This window comes from Eriocheir sinensis, unplaced genomic scaffold (assembly GCF_024679095.1).
Source record: "Eriocheir sinensis breed Jianghai 21 unplaced genomic scaffold, ASM2467909v1 Scaffold964, whole genome shotgun sequence".
In the NCBI taxonomy this organism is placed as follows: Eukaryota; Metazoa; Arthropoda; class Malacostraca; order Decapoda; family Varunidae; genus Eriocheir; species Eriocheir sinensis.
In genome coordinates, this window is record NW_026112346.1 from 96691 (window position 1) to 115394 (window position 18704).

At 42.6% G+C, this 18704-nt stretch overlaps 1 non-coding gene across 1 annotated transcript; it reads right to left on the reverse strand.

The window, feature by feature from the left end:
- Positions 1-5014: 5014 nt before the first annotated feature.
- Positions 5015-5088, reverse strand: Trnal-caa (transfer RNA leucine (anticodon CAA)). Its single transcript has one exon. It is a non-coding gene; the product is annotated as a tRNA-Leu (tRNA).
- Positions 5089-18704: the final 13616 nt, after the last annotated feature.

Below are 18704 nucleotides of genomic sequence, written 5' to 3' on the forward strand. Positions count from 1 at the left end.
CACTGGGAAGAGGAATGCAATTTAAAATTATCAAGAAAGCATCCGTGAATGTGTCGACGCTAAATGGAAAGGGGAGGAAGTAATAACGTTAATGAATAAAATAAATCTTGATATCTTGGGATGCTGTGAAATGAGACTAAATAATCAAGGCAAAAAAGCACTTCATAGAGATTATCAGATGATGTGGAAAGGAAGAAAAGACTCAATGTATGGTGTGGTATTTATGCTAAACCCTGGGATGGGAAGCACAATTAAATGTTATTCATCTTTCTTACCTCTCTTTGGTCTTGGCAGCTCAGATGTCACCTCTGTCTCTAAAGCTGAACTCTTTGCTCTGACGATATCTGAAAACTCCACTCTTGACGATTCAGGGCATATTCCTCCTACTCATCCCCCGTCCGATTTCAATGTACCTGTTATTTAAATTTTTATGAATGATATTCTTTATGCCCTATCTAACGTGAATCCTCAAAAGGCTTATGGACCTTTTAGGGGTAACTCCTTTGTCCTTAAAAAAAATGTGCTTCTGTACTGACACCCTGCCTAGTCTCTGCATTTCAACATATATTTTTTGTTACTGCTGAAAGTACGTCTACACACAGCCATCCCTTCCACTAAACTGGACGTTTTGGGGAATTATTCCAAACGTTGTAAATTTGATTATTTTGTGAATGTAAATAAATATTATGATGATGGATAAATTAATATTATAAAATTTCATGGTAAATATTCATATTAAAATTATACGCACTTTATGCCTGTAAACAGTGACGCTGCAACCAACGGAGCTACAGCAGCAGTGTTAATATTAAAACACGACCACCACCCAAAAACACCAACAATAAAACACAAAGAAAAGCAACAAAACAAAAACAACAGCAAAAACATGAATAACAACAATTTCCTCAAAATGACAATAAGCATCACTCGCATCTCCACGCTCTGATAACAGCACCACCACCTCGACCACCAACACCACGAACATCGCCACCTAAGCGAACATTATCAATGCAACCTCAATTTTTACATAAAACCTGCACCATCAGCGAATTTCAACAACAACTACACGATCCAATCAATCAATCAATTAATCAATCAATCAACCAATGAATCAATCATTCAATATATATATATATATATATATATATATATATATATATATATATATATATATATATATATATATATATATATATATATATATATATATATATATATATATATATATATATATATATATATATATATATATATATATATATATATATATATATATATATATATATATATATATATATATATATATATATATATATATATATATATATATATATATATATTTATATATATATGAAATCCAAAGTGAAGCACATCTTGACTTACTCTCCCTTCACTGAAACCTCCATCCTAGGAGATTTCAATGTTCATCACCAGCTTTGGCTTTCATCCTCTTTCACTGACCAGCCTGGTAAACAAGCCTACAACTTTACTTTTCTCAACGACCTAGAGCAGTTGGTCCAGCACCCTACACGTATTCCCGACCGTCTTGGAGACAGGTCCAACATGCTAGGCCTCTTCCTTACCGCTAACCCTTCTGCTTACTCTGTCAAACTGTTCTCTCCGTTAGGCTCCTCCGATCACAACCTTATTTCTGTATCCTGTCCTATCACTCCTGTACATCCTCTGGACCCACCGAAGAGGCGATGCTTCTGGCATTTTGCTTCAGCTCGGTGGGACGACCTGAGGATGTACTTTTCCGATTTCCCGTGAAATGATTACTGCTTCCAGGATAGAGACCCCTCTGTGTGTGCCCAGCGCATCACAGACGTGATTGTCTCTGGAATGGAGGCACAGATTCCATGAACTTTCTCTACTCCTTATGCTAAAAAAACTTGGTTCAATCACGCTTGTTCTCGTGCTGTTAAAGATAGATAGGCAGCTCACAAAACGTACCAAAGCCTTCGCACTCCCGCTAACCATGATCTTTACATTTCTGCCCGGAATCGTGCCAAATCTATTCTTCGACTTACCAAAAGCTCTTTCATCCATAGTAAATGTCAACACCTTGCTTTATCTAATTCTTCAAGAGACTTCTGGCACCTAGTCAAAAACATATCCTCCAATTTCACTGCCTCACCTTTCCCTTCTCTCCTTAACCCTGACGGCAGCACCACGGTCTCATCTGTCTCAAAGGCTGAACTCTTCTCTCAAACTTTCTGTAAAAACTCCACTCTGGACGATTTTGGACACATTCCTCCTACTCATCCCCCCTCTGACTCCTTTATGCCTATTATTAAGATTCTTCAGAATGATATTTTCTATGCCCTCTCTGGCCTTATCTCTCAGAAGGCTTATGGACCTGATGGAGTGCTTCCTATTGTCCTTAAGAACAGTGCTTCCGTGCTGACACCTTGCCTGGTCAAACTCTTCCGCCTCTGCCTATCAACATCTACCTTTCCTTCCTACTGGAAGTACGCCTTCATACAGCCTGTGCCTAAGAAGGGTGACCGTTCCAATCCCTCAAACTACCGCCCTATAGCTTTACTTTTCCTGTCTATCTAAAGCTTTTGAATCAATCCTTAATCGGAAGATTCAAAAGCACCTTTCCACTTCTGACCTTCTATCCGATCGCCAGTATGGGTTCCGCAAGGGGCGTTCTACTGGCGATCTTCTTGCTCTCTTAACTGACTCTTGGTCATCCTCTCTTAGCCGTTTCGGTGAAACTTTATCTGTTGCGCTAGACATATTGAAAGCTTTCGATAGAGTCTGGCACAAGTCTTTGCTGTCTAAACTGCCCTCTTTATATTCTATCCTTCTCTCTGTTCCTTTATCTCCAGTTTCCTTTTCGGCCGTTCTATCTCTGCTGTGGTAGACGGTCACTGTTCTTCCCCTAAACCTATTAACAGTGGTGTTCCACAGGGCTCTGTCCTATCACTCACTCTCCTCCTGTAATTCATCAATGATCTTCTTTCCATAACAAACTGTCCTATCCACTCATACGCTGACGACTCTACTCTGCATTATTCAACTTCTGTCAACAGAAGACCCTCTCAGGTCCTTCAAGTTGGAACAAGTGCCAGGTCCTTCAAGTTGGAACAAAAAATAAGAAGTTCGATTACGAAATACGCGGCGTTAAACTCACAAGTGTTCAATGCGTTAAGGACCTGGGGATTAAAATCGCATCAAACCTCAAATTCTCACATCAATGCATCGATGCAGCAAATAAAGCGAACAGAATGTTGGGCTTCATTAAAAGAAACTTTTTATTAAAAAATAAAGATGTAATACTTCCGCTCTACAATAGTTTGGTTAGACCCCACTTGGAATATGCGGTACAGTTTTGGTCTCCCCACCGTGCAAAGGACATTGCTAAACTAGAAGGTGTTCAGCGTCGAGCAACAAAAATGATCCCTTCCTTGCGCAACAAATCCTACGAAGAAAGGCTTTCCACCCTTAACATGTTCTCTCTGGAGAAACGTCGCCTCCGAGGAAAACTGATCGAATGTTTTAAAATACTTAATGGTTTCACGAATGTAGACAGATCAAAATTGTTTATGATCGATGACACTTTGCGAACGAGGAACAATGGCACAAAATTCAAATGTAGACAAGTAAATTCAGACTGCACCAAGTTTTTCTTCACCAACGTTGTAGTGCGAGAATGGAATAAGCTCCCACCATCAGTGGTCCAGTGTAACACGATTGCCTCCTTTAAAAACAAGCTCGACCGTTACTTCCCTGAATTTAATATTAACTAGAGTAGAAAAGCAACGTTTTGGAGCCATCTGATTAATGTAAAATCACTTAGGTTTAACTCAAAATCTTAACTGGAAACTTCACATCTCTTCTCTCACTAAATCAGCTTCCTGGAGGTTGCGCGTTCTGTATCGTCTCCGCCAGTTCTTTGCCCCCGCACAGTTGCTATCCATATACAGGGGCCTTGTCCGCCCACGTATGCATCTCGCGTGTGGGCGGGCTCCACTCACACAGCTCTCTTGGACAGAGGCTCTTCGTCTCATCAGCTCTCCTCCTTTTACTGATAGTCTTCTACCTTTTTAATTCCGCCGCCATGTTGCCTCTCTCTCTATCTTCTATCGATATATTCACGCTGACTGCTCTTCTCAACTTGCTAACTGCATGCCTCCCCCCCTCCCGCGGTCTCGCCGCACACGACTTTCTTCTCAAGCTCATCCCTTTACTGTCCAAATCCCTTACGCACGAGTTAACCAGCATCACTTCTTCCTTCATCTGTATTTCCTCTTGCCTACGACTTGAACTCTTTCATGAGGAGGGTATAAGGACACCTCTCCTCCCGAAATTGACCTCTCTTTCGGCCACTCATCTGAAATCTTTTATAAGAACAGCGAGTAGCGGGCTTTTTTTTTTTCATTACTGTTTCCTATTTTTTGCCCTTGAGCTGTTTCCTCTGCTGTAATATATATATATATATATATATATATATATATATATATATATATATATATATATATATATATATATATATATATATATATAGATATATATATATATATATATATATATATATATATATATATATATATATATATATATATATATATATATATATATATATATATATATATATATATATATTTATATATATATATAGATAGATAGATAGATAGATAGATAGATAGATAGATAGATAGATAGATAGATAGATAGATAGATAGATAGATAGATAAGTAGATAGATAGGTAGATAGATAGGTAGATAGATAAATGGATGATAGATAGATAGATAAATAAATAGATGGAAGTGTCAAGGAACCAAAATCGCGATTGGCCAAAAGAGGCATCCTGCCCCAGCATTACCAGTGAGGGGAATAAGACACTCTTACGAAACAGAGAATTTATTAGAAAAGATATATAATGCTGAACTTACCAGCATTTTCAATAAAACATGCATAAAAAATCTCCTGCCTTCATAATAAAATATTATACCCTCTCTCTCTCTCTCTCTACACGTGAAAGAAGATAATCTCAACTCATCTTCACCCGCCCGGGGAATCGAACCCAGGTCCTTCTGGTTTTGAGGCAGACGCTCTATCCACTGAGCTACCGAGCCGTGTGTGTGTGTGTGTGTGTGTGTGTGTGTGTAATCTACCTCGGCATGATCACGAGCTGAATAATTCGTACATGCATGTATGTGTGTATGCTTGTATACACGTGAGGGTAAGCGCAGTGAATGATGAGTCGATGAATGGATGGGTCGGTCGCTACTTCAAAGTATTCAAAATCTATGCGTAGTTGATCTTAATAATAATCATATATCATTTTCCTGCTCCTTGGTTATCATTATTGTGCTTTTTATTTCTATTTTAGTGATATTTTGTTTTCTTTACATTATCTCTCTCTCTCTCTCTCTCTCTCTCTCTCTCTCTCTCTCTCTCTCTCTCTCTCTCTCTCTCTCTCTCTCTCTCTCTCTCTCTCTCTCGTTATTATTTTCTCTACCATAACATTCTTCTTTCTCTCTCTCTCTCTCTCTCTCTCTCTCTCTCTCTCTCTCTCTCTCTCTCTCTCTCTCTCTCTCTCTCTCTCTCTCTCTCTCTCTCTCTCTCTCTCTCTCTCTCTGCACACCAATGACACACGTCCCATTACCTAATAATTCATTCATCCCCTTCATCGCTACTCCCTTCATATACAAGGACCTTCCACCACATGCTAACGCCTCTCCTTTCACCCACCACCACCATCTCCCACAGCCACCACCACCACCACCTTCTCCAACTCCTCCTCCTCCTCCTCCTCCTATCGCCTTTATCCACCCTTGACCCACCGTCGCTGCGGCCCTCTGAATAACCCAAGGCAATCCCAGTAACATTAAGGCAAGCATCAGGACCCAGCGCTCGTGTACATAGGACCATCACATCGCGTCAAGGGACATCTCGTGTGACGTCTATGCCGGCCAATGAGAGAGTCGCACCATCGACCCACCTTTCAGAGACGGGCTTCCCATTGGCTGGCTCGGGTGGTGCCAGGAAGGTTCTTTGTTACGTCACACCCGGGCTAAACCAGAGCTTCCCGTCGCTACATGCACGGGAAGGGCGGAAAGGGAGCATGGTGGGTTGGCGGGACTGAGTGGGGTAGCACTGCAGCGTTGCCAATTATCGCACTCATCGTATTGCATTTTCGTAGTTTCTGACCAATAACGAATGCAAGAACAAACAAATAAACATCAATATATAGGAGTTTTAACGCTAACTTCAATTTTCCATCGTTATTTGTGTAGGTACGAGAGTTTGAGGCTGAAAAGTAATAAAGACGATGTGGTGAATATGATAATCTGGCAACGCTGGGAAACAGGATGACAAATAATCCTGACTGATTGATTGATTGATAGTTTATTGTTGCAAGTAAACAACAAAGGAGAAGGAAGGAGCATGCCACCCCAACCCCCAGGCAGGACAGAGTGTGATTATACAGCTAAGGATACATGTGGAAGTAGCACCAGGAAACTAAAAAGATACAATGGCAGGGGACAAGTGCTAAAATAAAATAGAGGCCTTGATTTAGTGAAGGGAGGAGACATAAGGGACTGGACATATGAACTACAATCTAGGGGCAAAAATACAAATCTTCCCTCATACGTTTATAGGGAAAAGGTTGTGTGGGTTGAAACAGACTAAGAAAATGCTGAGAAGGGGAAGTTCACAGTAAGTCGGGAGAGAAAGTTGCAAATTTAGATAGGAGGAAGGGAGGAAGGGGGGAAAAAAAACAGGAGTGCGGAGGAGGGAAGCATAAGTCAGAGGCATACAGGTGCTTGCAGGGAACGCATACACAGAGCTTCAGACCATAACAAAGAAAACTTTACGAAACATCACAGTCATCGCCGGTGTCCAGAGAAAACACAGCTGCCTTTTCCTTCACGCACGAATTCAAGACTTTCTAATGTGTGGAAACTTGTACTACTAGGTGACTGGTGTGTGTGTGTGTGTGTGTGTGTGTGTGTGTGTGTGTGTGTGTGTATTGACTTTTCTTCACTCCTCTCCATGACCTGACAAGTTGTGTGGGTGTGGGTCTGTGGATGCGTGTGGGTGTGGGTGTTGCGTTGTGAATGTGTGGGGGATGGGTGGGGCTGTGTAATTTACCTAATGTATGTCTCCTCCTGGACTGAGCGTCAATTTCATGTGTCCCGGGTCAGAAGGCTGGGTTTTCACTCCTAGGGGGAGAGACACAACTCCTGGCTAATTCACGATACCCATTCACTGGAAACAGGTGTAAGGAATTTGCCCGCTAATCTTCACTTCTCGTAAATTTCTGGGAAATCTCCGGGATGTGAGTGTTAACGCTTTAATACGGAGACCTTATCACACACACACACACACACACACACACACACACACACAGAGACACATACTTATCTACATGCATACATATATAAATACATACATACATACATACATACTGTATCGTGATTAGAGTGAAATTCACGATGTATATGTACATATTGAAAATTAACTATTGAATAGTTTATGTTGTAACTATCGCAGTATGTGGAACCACCTGCTCGTGGTCCGTTTAAATAAGTGTTGTATTACGGAGTGTGGATTATAGTTTTGCCGTCAGTTGATGCTTAAATTGCATTATCAAACTACTTGTTTACAAAGTTAGGGATTCTGTAATTAATGGCTCATGAATACTCGGATTGAAGCTTCAATAGGGTTGGTTACTTGAACTATTTAGAGCGCGTCGCTGTCGACGTGGCAAGGATGAAGCATCACTGTGTCTGCGTAGACTCAGGACGCTGGGGGCACCGGCTGCTGAGCTGTGCAGTATTTACTCATCATTCATACTGCCAAAGCTCATGTATGCCTCCCCGGCGAGGTCATCGTCCCTTACCCTCACCCAACAACAGCAGCTTGAGAGGGTTCAAAAGAGGGCATTCAGGGTCATTTTAGGCCCTGACTACTAAACTTACGACAATGCCCTGACCACCCTGAGTGTCCCGAGGCTCTCTGACAAGCACCAGGACGCCCTCAGAAAATTCGGAATCTCCCTGCTTCACCATCCTCGCCACCGCCACCTCCTGCCGCCCGACGCGCCTCCCCCCACCCGCTTCACCAGACACCACAACATACTCATCCCCTTCAGAGCGCCGCGAACCGACCGTTACAAACTTAGCGCAGTGCCCGCGATGGTATGGATGATAAACAATGCCCAGTGACAGTCAAACCCAAAGGGCAGCGGTGGAGATTAGCACCTCGCCGCCACCCTCTAAGTGCCCTTTCCACACCACCCTCCCTCTCCCTTATGTCTCTATTTTTAGCTCTCCCAAACCCCCCCCACCCTCTCCCTCCCTCTAGTGTAGCCTATCAACTATTAGTTTATTGTATTCTTAATTTGTATATTTTCAGCCTAACGGCTGCCTTACATTAATAAACCTATTATCATCATTATTATTATTATTATTATTATAACACACACACACACACACACACACACACACACACACACACACCGTAGCAATATTTAATCTACTGTAAATATGGATGTTCCTTATATGGATTACCAGTTGGGGAGAAACGGTTTTACTCGAAGGAAATTACTTATCCTTTACATGGAAAATGTGACTATTGGTAGTACATACTGCATGTATGTAAGCGAGCAGTAGTTTCTGGTTTCATCCCTTGTTGGTTCACCAACCTCCCCCATACCCAACCTTTCCTTCCTCACACAATCATCCCCACCCAACTGCCCAACAACACCTTTGTCGTTAGCGGGGCTAGTCTCGCTCACAGTACCTTAACTTTTAGCTAAGTTTACCCTAAATTGACTCCTATAAGTGCTTCATTATCCACATGTGACACCAAATCATATTTTTGCCCATTAGGTCGGGGTCTCAAACATCCACTGCCAAAATAACATCCTTTGTTAAAGCTTTGTTAAAGTTTTATTTGCGAAAAACATGGAACACGGCCCCTGAAACCGTTAGTAGTTGATGTTTGTGTCTGGTGGGGATGTGCCAGCGATGTTATTCGGGCTGTGTGGACAAACAGTGCAGTCATGTTGTGAGTTATTTTTACACTGAATTATGCATAATTCACATGACTCGTACTTTTCTGCCTTATATTTATTGTATGTCGTCTATTATTTTGTGTTCACCTATTTTGTAAAATTCGTACATGTTATTGTTTCTGGTTTGCTTATTGTAAATTACTTAACAGGTTGAATCAGTAAAGGAATCCGACACCGCAGAATTGGTTTATTCAACTGAGCCCGAGTAACGCTACACATACTTACATACATACATACATAATACACACATACATACATACATACATACATACATACATACATACATACACACATACATACATACATACACACATACATACATACATACATACATACATACATACACACACACACACACACATACATACAAACATACACATACATACACACACATACATACACACACACATACACACACACACACATACATACATATATACACAAACACACACATACATACATACATACATACACACATACATACACACACACACACACATACAGACACACACATACATACATACATACACACATACATACACACATACATACATACATACACATACATACATACACACATACATACATACACACATACATACATACATACATACACACATACATACATACATACATACATACACACATACATACATACATACATACATACATACATACACACATACATACATACATACATACACACATACATACATACATACATACATAAATACTTAGCTACGGAGTGCGGTGGCTGGCACTCTCGACTCACAACCGAGAAGTCTCGATTTAGATTCCTAGGCAGAGTGGAAATGGATGAGCAGTCTCCTTTAATTAATGTGCCTCTATCCACCCAGCAATGAATAGGTACCGTGTGTCAGTCAGGGGTTGTGTCCCACCTCCCGGGTGTGTAGGAGTGTGAGGTTCCAGTCGATCTAAAATATCAGTCACCACGTTCCGAAGCTCATTCGAGGGGTGTTAACTGATAGGTAAGCGCGAGATCAGACCATAGTGAATTAGATACACACACACACACACACACACACAGCGCGAGCATAGCTCTTTTCCCGTATGTCACAACTAGGTAAATAAATACACACACACACACACACACACACACACACACACACACACACACACACAACTGGGAGGCGGGACATAACCCCCGAGTGACACCTGGTACTCATTCGCTGCTGGGTGGACAGGGGCACAGACGTAAGGAGACAGCCTACCCGTCCACCCTCTGACCGAAAATTAGACTTGGAACTTCTCCGTTGTAAGACGAGCGAAAACTCAACCCACTACAATGATGTTGAACACAGAATACCAACACATATGAATAATATGATGATAGCAAATACAATGACAGCAGTAACAAAACAACTATAATATAATAGTAGTAGTAGTAGTAGTAAAAGTAGTTTTTGCAAAGTGAGCGCAGCGAACAGAGCATATTCTTGAAGCTGCGTCACGTCGTGTACATGTAAGCACGCGTGTAATTAACCTACGGCCTGATCACGAACTGGACTCGTCATCGCCAGCACGTACCCTTCCGATTAGAGCAAGGCTCGTTAGTATAGTCGCTCACCGGGTACTGCTGGGACCTTCACACACTATACGCCCCATCCCCCTTGCTCAAAGGGGGAGAGTAGCCACTCCATGTCAATGGAAAAATCCTGGCCTGAGCGGGGCTCGAACCTCCGCCTGCCAGACCGTGAAGTCTACCAGCGCAGAGCTTTACTATTGATTAAGCATTCGAAGCGTGGTGTGTTTGTGCGTTTGTGTGTGTGTGTGTGTGTGTGTGTGAGAGAGAGAGAGAGAGAGAGAGAGAGAGAGAGAGAGAGAGAGAGAGAGAGAGAGAGAGAGAGAGAGAGAGAGAGAGAGTGCTGAAACGACCGAACAATTCACTCGAAAATTCTTGAGCAGGTGATCTTGCGAAAAACTGTCGTAGTAAAGATAACATTAAACAATAAAATTAATAGTTATATTGATAATGATATCTATAGTAATGACAATAATAATAACAATTAACAATAATAATAATAATAATAATAATAATAATAATAATAATAATAATAATAATAATAATAATAATAATAATAATAATAATAATAATAATAATAATAATAATAACGATAATAATAGTAATAATAATAATAATAATAATAATAATAATAATAATAATAATAATAATAATAATAATAATAATAATAATAATAAAAAGAAGAACTCTGTCCAGGACGCAGGTTCCATTGACGCCTTCATATAGTTATGTATTGTGCCATTACGCATTTTATACAAATTGAGAGATTGATGAGCTATGTAGCAACAACAAACTTGTGTTTTAGCTCTTAAAACGAGAGAACTGAGGCAGTATAGTAAAAATGGCAATCTGTATAGAGATCCTCATATCTCAGTCTCGTGCCAACTCCACCTCTTTGTCAGGAACACCTATAACTTGTTCATTTTTGATATCTCAGTAAACCACGTCCCCTTACCAAGTGTCATAGACGTTATAAGTTACCGTATGCCAGACTCTCAGACGTGGAACGTATCGTCTTATCACGGAGCTGATCATAAGATCTAATGATAAATCTTTCATTGTGCAACGATTGAATCCTCAAATACACGTAGATCTTTTTTTTTTTTTTTTTACAGCAGAGGAGTCAGTTCAAGGGCATAAAAAAGGTTACAAATGTTAAAAAAAAAAAAAGCCCGATACTCACTGCTCCTAAAAAGAGTTAGAGTGGCCGAAAGATAGGTCAATTTCGAGAGGAGAGGTGTCCTGCTACCCTCCTCTTGAAAGAGTTCAAGTCGTAGGCAGGAGGAAATACAGATGAAGGAAGATTGTTCCAAATTTTACCAGCGTAAGGGATGAAAGAGTGAAGATGCTGGTTAACTCTTGCGTAAGGGATTTGGACGGTAAAGGGATGAGCTTGAGTAGAAAGTCGTGTGTGGCGAGGCCGCGGGAGGGGGGGAAGCATGCAGCTAGCAAGTTCAGAAGAGCAAGCAGTCAGCATGAAAATATCGATAGAAGATAGAAAGAGAGGCAACATGGCGGCGAAACTTAAGAGGTAAAAGACTATCAGTAAGAGGAGGAGAGCTGATGAGACGAAGAGCCTTTGACTCCACTCTGTCCAAGAGAGCTGTGTGAGTGGAGCCCCCCCACACGTGAGATGCAAATTCCATAAGAGGGCGGACAAGGCCCCTGTAAATGGATAGCAACTGTGCGGGGGAGAAGAACTGGCGGAGACGGTGCAGAACGCCCAGCCTCGAGGAAGCTGATTTAGTAAGAGAAGAGATATGAAGTTTCCAGTTGAGATAATGAGTTAAGGATAGACCGAGGATGTTTAGAGTTGAAGCATGTGATAGCTGAGTGTTGTCAAAGAATAGGGGAAAGTTGTTTGGAAGGATAGGTGGAGAAACTGTGTTTTTGAGGCGCTGAAAGACACCAAGTTGTTCTTGCCCCAATCGGAAATAACAGTAAGGTCTGAGGCTAACGTTCTGCCGCCTCCAGCCTGGAATCATTTAGTTCCTGTTGGGTGGGTCTTCTATTAAAAGAAGTTGAGTAATGCAGAGTAGAGTCATCAGCGTAAGAATGGATAGAACAGTTCGTTTTGGAAAGAAGATCATCAATGAACAACAGAAAGAGCGTGACAGATAGGACAGAACCCTGTGGGACACCACCATTAATAGGTTTAGAGGAAGAACAGTGACCGTCTACCACAGCAAAAACAGAACGGTCACAGAGGAAACTGGAGATAAAGATACAGAGAGAAGGATAGAAACAGTAGGAGGGTAGTTTGGAGAGCAAAGATTTGTGCCAGACCTTATCAAAGGCTTTTGATATGTCCAGCGCAATAGCAAAGGTTTCACCGAAACGGCTAAGAGAGGATGACGAAGAATCAGTTAGGAAGGCAAGGAGATCACCAGTAGAACGCCCCTTGTGAAACCCATACTGGCGATCAGATAGAAGGTCAGAAGTGGAAAGGTGCTTTTGAATCTTCCGGCTAAGGATTGATTCAAAAGCTTTAGATAGACAAGAAATTAAAGCTATAAGACGGTAATTTGAGGGATTGGAACGGTCACCCTTCTTAGGTACAGGCTGTATGAAGGCATACTTCCAGCAAGAAGGAAAGGTAGATGTTGACAGGCAGAGGCGAAAGAGTTTGACCAGGCAGGGTGTCAGCACGGAAGCACTGTTTTTAAGGACAATAGGAGGCACTCCATGAGGTCCATAAGCCTTCTGAGGATTGAGGCCATAGACGGCATAGAAAACATCTTTTTTAAGAATCTTAATAACAGGCATAAAGGAGTCAGAGGGGGTATGAGTAGGAGGAATATGCCCAGAATCGTTCAGTGTGGAGTTTTTAGAGAAAGTTTGAGAGAAGAGTTCATCCTTAGAGATAGATGAGACGACGGTGCTGCCGTCAGGACTAAGGAGAGGAGGGAAAGATGAAGAAGTGAAGTTGGAGATGTTTTTGGCTAGATGCCAGAAGTCACGGAAAGAATGAAAAAAAAACAAGGTTTTGGCATTTTCTATCTACGAAGGATAGATTTGGCACGATTCCGGGCAGAAATGTTAAGTTCATGGTTAGCGGGAGTGCGAAGGCTCTGGTACCTTTTGTGAGCTGCCTCTCTATCTTTGACAGCACGAGAACAAGCGTGATTAAACCAAGGCTTTTTAGCATGAGGAGTAGAGAAAGTACGTGGAATGTATGCCTCCATTCCAGAGATAATCACCTCTGTGATGCGCTGGGCACACACAGAGGGGTCTCTATCCTGGAAGCAGTAATCATTCCACGGGAAATCAGAAAAGTACATCCTCAGGTCGTCCCACCGAGCTGAAGCAAAATGCCAGAAGCATCGCCTCTTCGGTGGGTCCAGAGGGTGTACAGGAGCTATAGGACAGGATACAAATATAAGGTTTGTGATCGGAGGAGCCCAACGGAGAGAACAGTTTGACAGAGTAAGCAGAAGGGTTAGAGGTAAGGAAGAGATCTAGTATGTTGGGCCTGTCTCCAAGACGGTCGGGAATACGTGTAGGGTGCTGAACCAACTGCTCTAGGTCATTGAGGAGAGCAAAGTTGTAGGCTTGTTTACCAGGTAGGTCAGTGAAAGAGGATGAAAGCCAAAGCTGGTGGTGAATATTGAAATCTCCCAAGATGGAGATTTCAGCGAAGGGAGAGTGGGTCAAGATGTGCTCCACTTTAGAGTTCAGATAGTCAAAGAACTTTATATAGTTAGTGGAGTTAGATGAGAGATAAACAGCATAGATGTATTTAGTAATGGAATGACAATGAAGTCTTAGCCAGATGGTGGAAAATTCTGAGGAGTTAAGGTCGTGGGCACGAAAGCAAGTGATGTCGTTGCGCACGTAGACGCAACATCCAACTTTGGATTGAAATTTAGGATATAGATAGTAGGAGGGCACAGAGTAGAGATTGCTGTCAGTAGGTGCCGAGACCTGTGTTCCGATGAGGAATAGAAGGTGAGGTTTCGAGGAGGAGAGATGATGCTCCGCAGAATGGAGATTGAAACGAAGACCGCGAATGTTGCAGAAATTGAAAAGAAAATGGCTCGAGGAGTTATCAAGACACCTCTCAGGTCGGCAGCCAGAAGGGGAGTCCTCCCTGGGGGAATTTGTCGGGGAATTTGTGGTCTACGTAGATCCGCAGTTGTTTTTCTACTACATAATTTTCTACTACACTTGCATACGCTTGAATGCTTCTTTCTTGTAAATCGTTTTGTAAACTGATTTTTAAAAGGATGCTACAGTAATAAAATAAGAGCATTAACAAGTATATAATGCTTGAACATTTTTATATTATATTTAAGTTTTAACTTCTCGTATTCATTTTACAGTAATCCAGCTAGAATTCTTTGACAAAAAAACATCTTGATTACCATCGGCACAAAGGACACAAAAGCACACAAAGGAAGAACAAACAACAGCAGACCTGCTGGTCCTTACGAGGCTGTTTGTGACAAGCTACACTAACCATCTAATCAAAGGTAGAAGATGAAGGACAGCACTACAACTTCAATGCAGATGGCAGCTTCAGAATTGTTTATGGAATGATTTGCGAGCACGGACTGGTATGTTTGCGTGGTGTGACCAACCTCTCCCTTTTCTGTATAAAAGGGACTTCGTGGTGCAGTGGTTAGCACACACAACCGAGAGAGCCCGGTTCGATTCCCGGGCGGAGTGGAAAAATTTGGGCGGCTTTTCCGATACCCTACGCCCCTGTCCACCCAGCAGTGAATGAGTACCGGGTATTAATCGGGGGTTGTGTCCCGTCTCCTGGGGTCTGTTCCCTTCTCCTATAATTCCTTCCCCTTCTGTCTCTCTCCGGCATATGACCTCAGATGTTGCGCCGACTAAACGAAACTTTCCAACTTTTTTTATCTGTATAATCTTCCCTCCCATCAACCTCCCACCCAGCTTACAGTGTACATATTCGCTCAAAGCACTTATATTCAAGGATCCTTCTGGCTGCTGTAGCTCCATATGTAAGCTAAGTGAGGGTCGGGGAAATCGTAGGACTTGCAATGTTTCAGATTTACATGAAATGCGCTATAAATTATGTTTTCCAACCAAACAATAGGAAGAACATGTCAAATAAGGAAACTTATTCATTACAGCGAGATATTAATAGCGGAGAGGTTTGTTTTAATCCCCGTTGCCACAACATACCTGTGTTGGTCTGGTTTTTTTCTGCATCCACAGCAGTGAAGACGGAGTATCACCAAAGGATGGATCCAACGAAAGATCTGAAAATTATCTTTTTTAAATTGCCCCCAACTTTTCTGACCTTTGTGGTGGAATGCAGATCCATCCATCCCACCAATCATTAATAGATAATCGCTGAAATATTATCAGCAGCATAATATTTTCTTGACATAACTTATATTTTGACAATATCTCATTCATAAGATATGAGACAATCATATGATATAATCTGATATGAATGATATCATTCACTTAATATCAGCAAACATGTAAGCCCTCATGAAAATGTGATGCATCCTTTTATCAAAAAAAATTTACAGAAGTGCAAGTGGCAGTAGAAGGGGACTGTTTTTTTTTTTTTTTTTTTATTTTTTATGTCGTGGCCTATTGCGCCGGTAGGCTTCTTTTCGGAGGATCCTGATGGTCGGCCCAAGGCTTCTTCCCGGTGGGGCCTGATGGTCGGCCCAGCCCGTTCTGGCGCAGGCGAGTGTTTATAGTGGCGCCATCTTGCATTGGCTCATGCTGCCCTCCCGGAGCTCATCTTTAATCCTAGAATCTAGAGTCCGGGTTGATAGGTGGTCTTCTGGACAGCATGTGGGTAGTTTTAAGCCACTTGGCGGCGGCTGAAAAATCCCAGCTTGGTGGCACCGGGCGGGGCTTGAACTCGCGTCGTCCTGAACGCGGTGCCGTCACGCTATCCATTCAGCCACCGTCACAGCCTGGAAGGTGGTACGTGGCCTTAAAAGTTTGGGGACCGCTGACCTAGCGAACGAGCTCAGAGGCTGAAGGTGGCTGTAGTGGGACTTTGAGACGAGGATGCCTTGCAGTAGCGAGTGATCAGTGGTGCTTGCCCGCCTATTGCTGATGCGAATTCGCAACCTGCTGCTAAAGCTGAAGAGAACTGAACAGCCTGAGTTCACGCCTGGTAAGTCGACAACTGACCTTAGCCTAACGTTTCGCGTACTGGTGGAACGCCGACGTGAGTTTCGACAGGGGTTGCATGCAGCCTATGTCGATCTCAAGAATGCGTTTGATTCTGTGCATAGCAAGCCACTACGGGATATCCTGCGACTCCGTGGGGTTCCTGCAAGGACCGTTGATCTATTGACTGCCCTATGCTCTGGGACTGAAAGTTCTGTGAAGTGTGTTGGGGATGGGAGCGAGGCAGGGCTGTGTCCCTGCACCATCACTTTTCAACACTTGTATGGACTGGGTACTAGGCAGAGTTTTGAATCAGAGTCATTGTGGAACATCTGTTGGCAGGTACCAAGGTCACTGCCATTGTTTTTGTCGCTGAAGCAGCAATTCTTTTGGAGTCGCTGGAGGTTCTGGTGATGGTTTTCGAGGCGCTGCACAAGGAGGTGAAGCACCTGAGGCTCTAAGACTAAGGTACAGGTGTTTGGAGGCTTGCTGGATGAAACAGGACAGTCTGTTCATATGCGTGGCGAGGACATTGCTATCTTGGAAAATCTCGCGTACTTTGGTAACAGTGTTCAGAACAACGACAGGTCATGTCAGGAAGTCTTACGGCGGATTGGTTTGGCCCACGGTGCTACGGAGTCGCTCAGCCCAAGTTTGTTGCGTTGTCGATGTCTGTGCAGGACAAAGATCCGGGTCTTCAAGTCGCTTGTGCTCCCTGTCTCACTCTTTGGCTGTGGGACATGTACATTGAATAGTGACTTGGAGAGGCGGATTTATTCATTATTAAATTTGGCAATATGTGCCTTCGCAAAATCATGGAAGATCGCTGGAGTGACACATAGGATATTGCTGGAATGACTTTGTATTAAATCGGCAACTATTCCGTGAGGCTGATTCAATTCAACTTCTTTTACGCCACCTTCGGCTATATGAGCATGTGGTACGCTACCCAGGAGCCGACCCTGGTCACCGGGTTGTTTCTGTAAGCGACAGACCCCACTGAAGGAGACCGGCGACGCCCACAGAATTCGTGGCTTGAGGAAGTCGATAGATCCCGCCGTGAAGTACAGGGAGGTTCTCCCGTGTTTGGCGTCGTGAGGTGGGCGAGGTGATCCGCCCTCCGGTGTATACCCCAACTGACTGATTGATTGATAGTGTGCAACCGGAGCTTAGAGATTATCCCTAACGTATGTTTGCCACGCGTTAGGCCTCACCTACTTTGTACTGTTCAGCTTTAGTGCCCTATAACAGAAAGGATATTGATTCGCTCGAACTTGCCTTACAAAGAAAGACTAAAAAAATTAACTCACATTATTTTTGGAAACACGTAGACAGTATACTTACATTAAAAACAAGTTCGAACACGCACCAACGGGTATAATTTGGATAAATTTAGATTCGAGAAGGGAAATTGGCAAGAAATGATTCACAAAAAGGGTGGTGAATTAGTGGAAAAAAGTGAATAGGTATGTAGTTGCGGCAAACACAATGGAAAGCTTGAAATTCTGGTTAAATGTATATTAGGATGGGAAAGGAATTTGGCGCATGACCCACTCTCAGGAGCTGCCATGTGTAGGCTGTCTAGCCTTTGCACTTTCTTTATGTCTTGGTGTATCCTTGTGTAGGCACGTCAAGAGTCTCTCTGAAGACCTCAAAAGCCATTTTTTAACGGAAATTGCCTCCTTCGTGACTACCGAGACGTGAAAAAGCTCCACTCCGAGCCTCCGTTAGCGCTATTCCAACGTCAGATTGTTGCTCGTGTTAGACATGGATGGGAAGAGAGCTGGATGGGCTAAATACTTCGAGCAGTTGTACACAGTAGACCCTTAAGCAAGCAGTTCCCAAATGCTGGGTTACAAATAATGGATGATGATCTACACATTGACGAAAGCCCAGCCTCTCTTAAGGATTGATTCAATAGCTTTAGAAAGACAGGAAAGTAAAGCTATAGAACGGTAGTTTGAGGTACTGGAACGATCACACTTCTTAGGCACAGGCTGTATGTAGGCGTA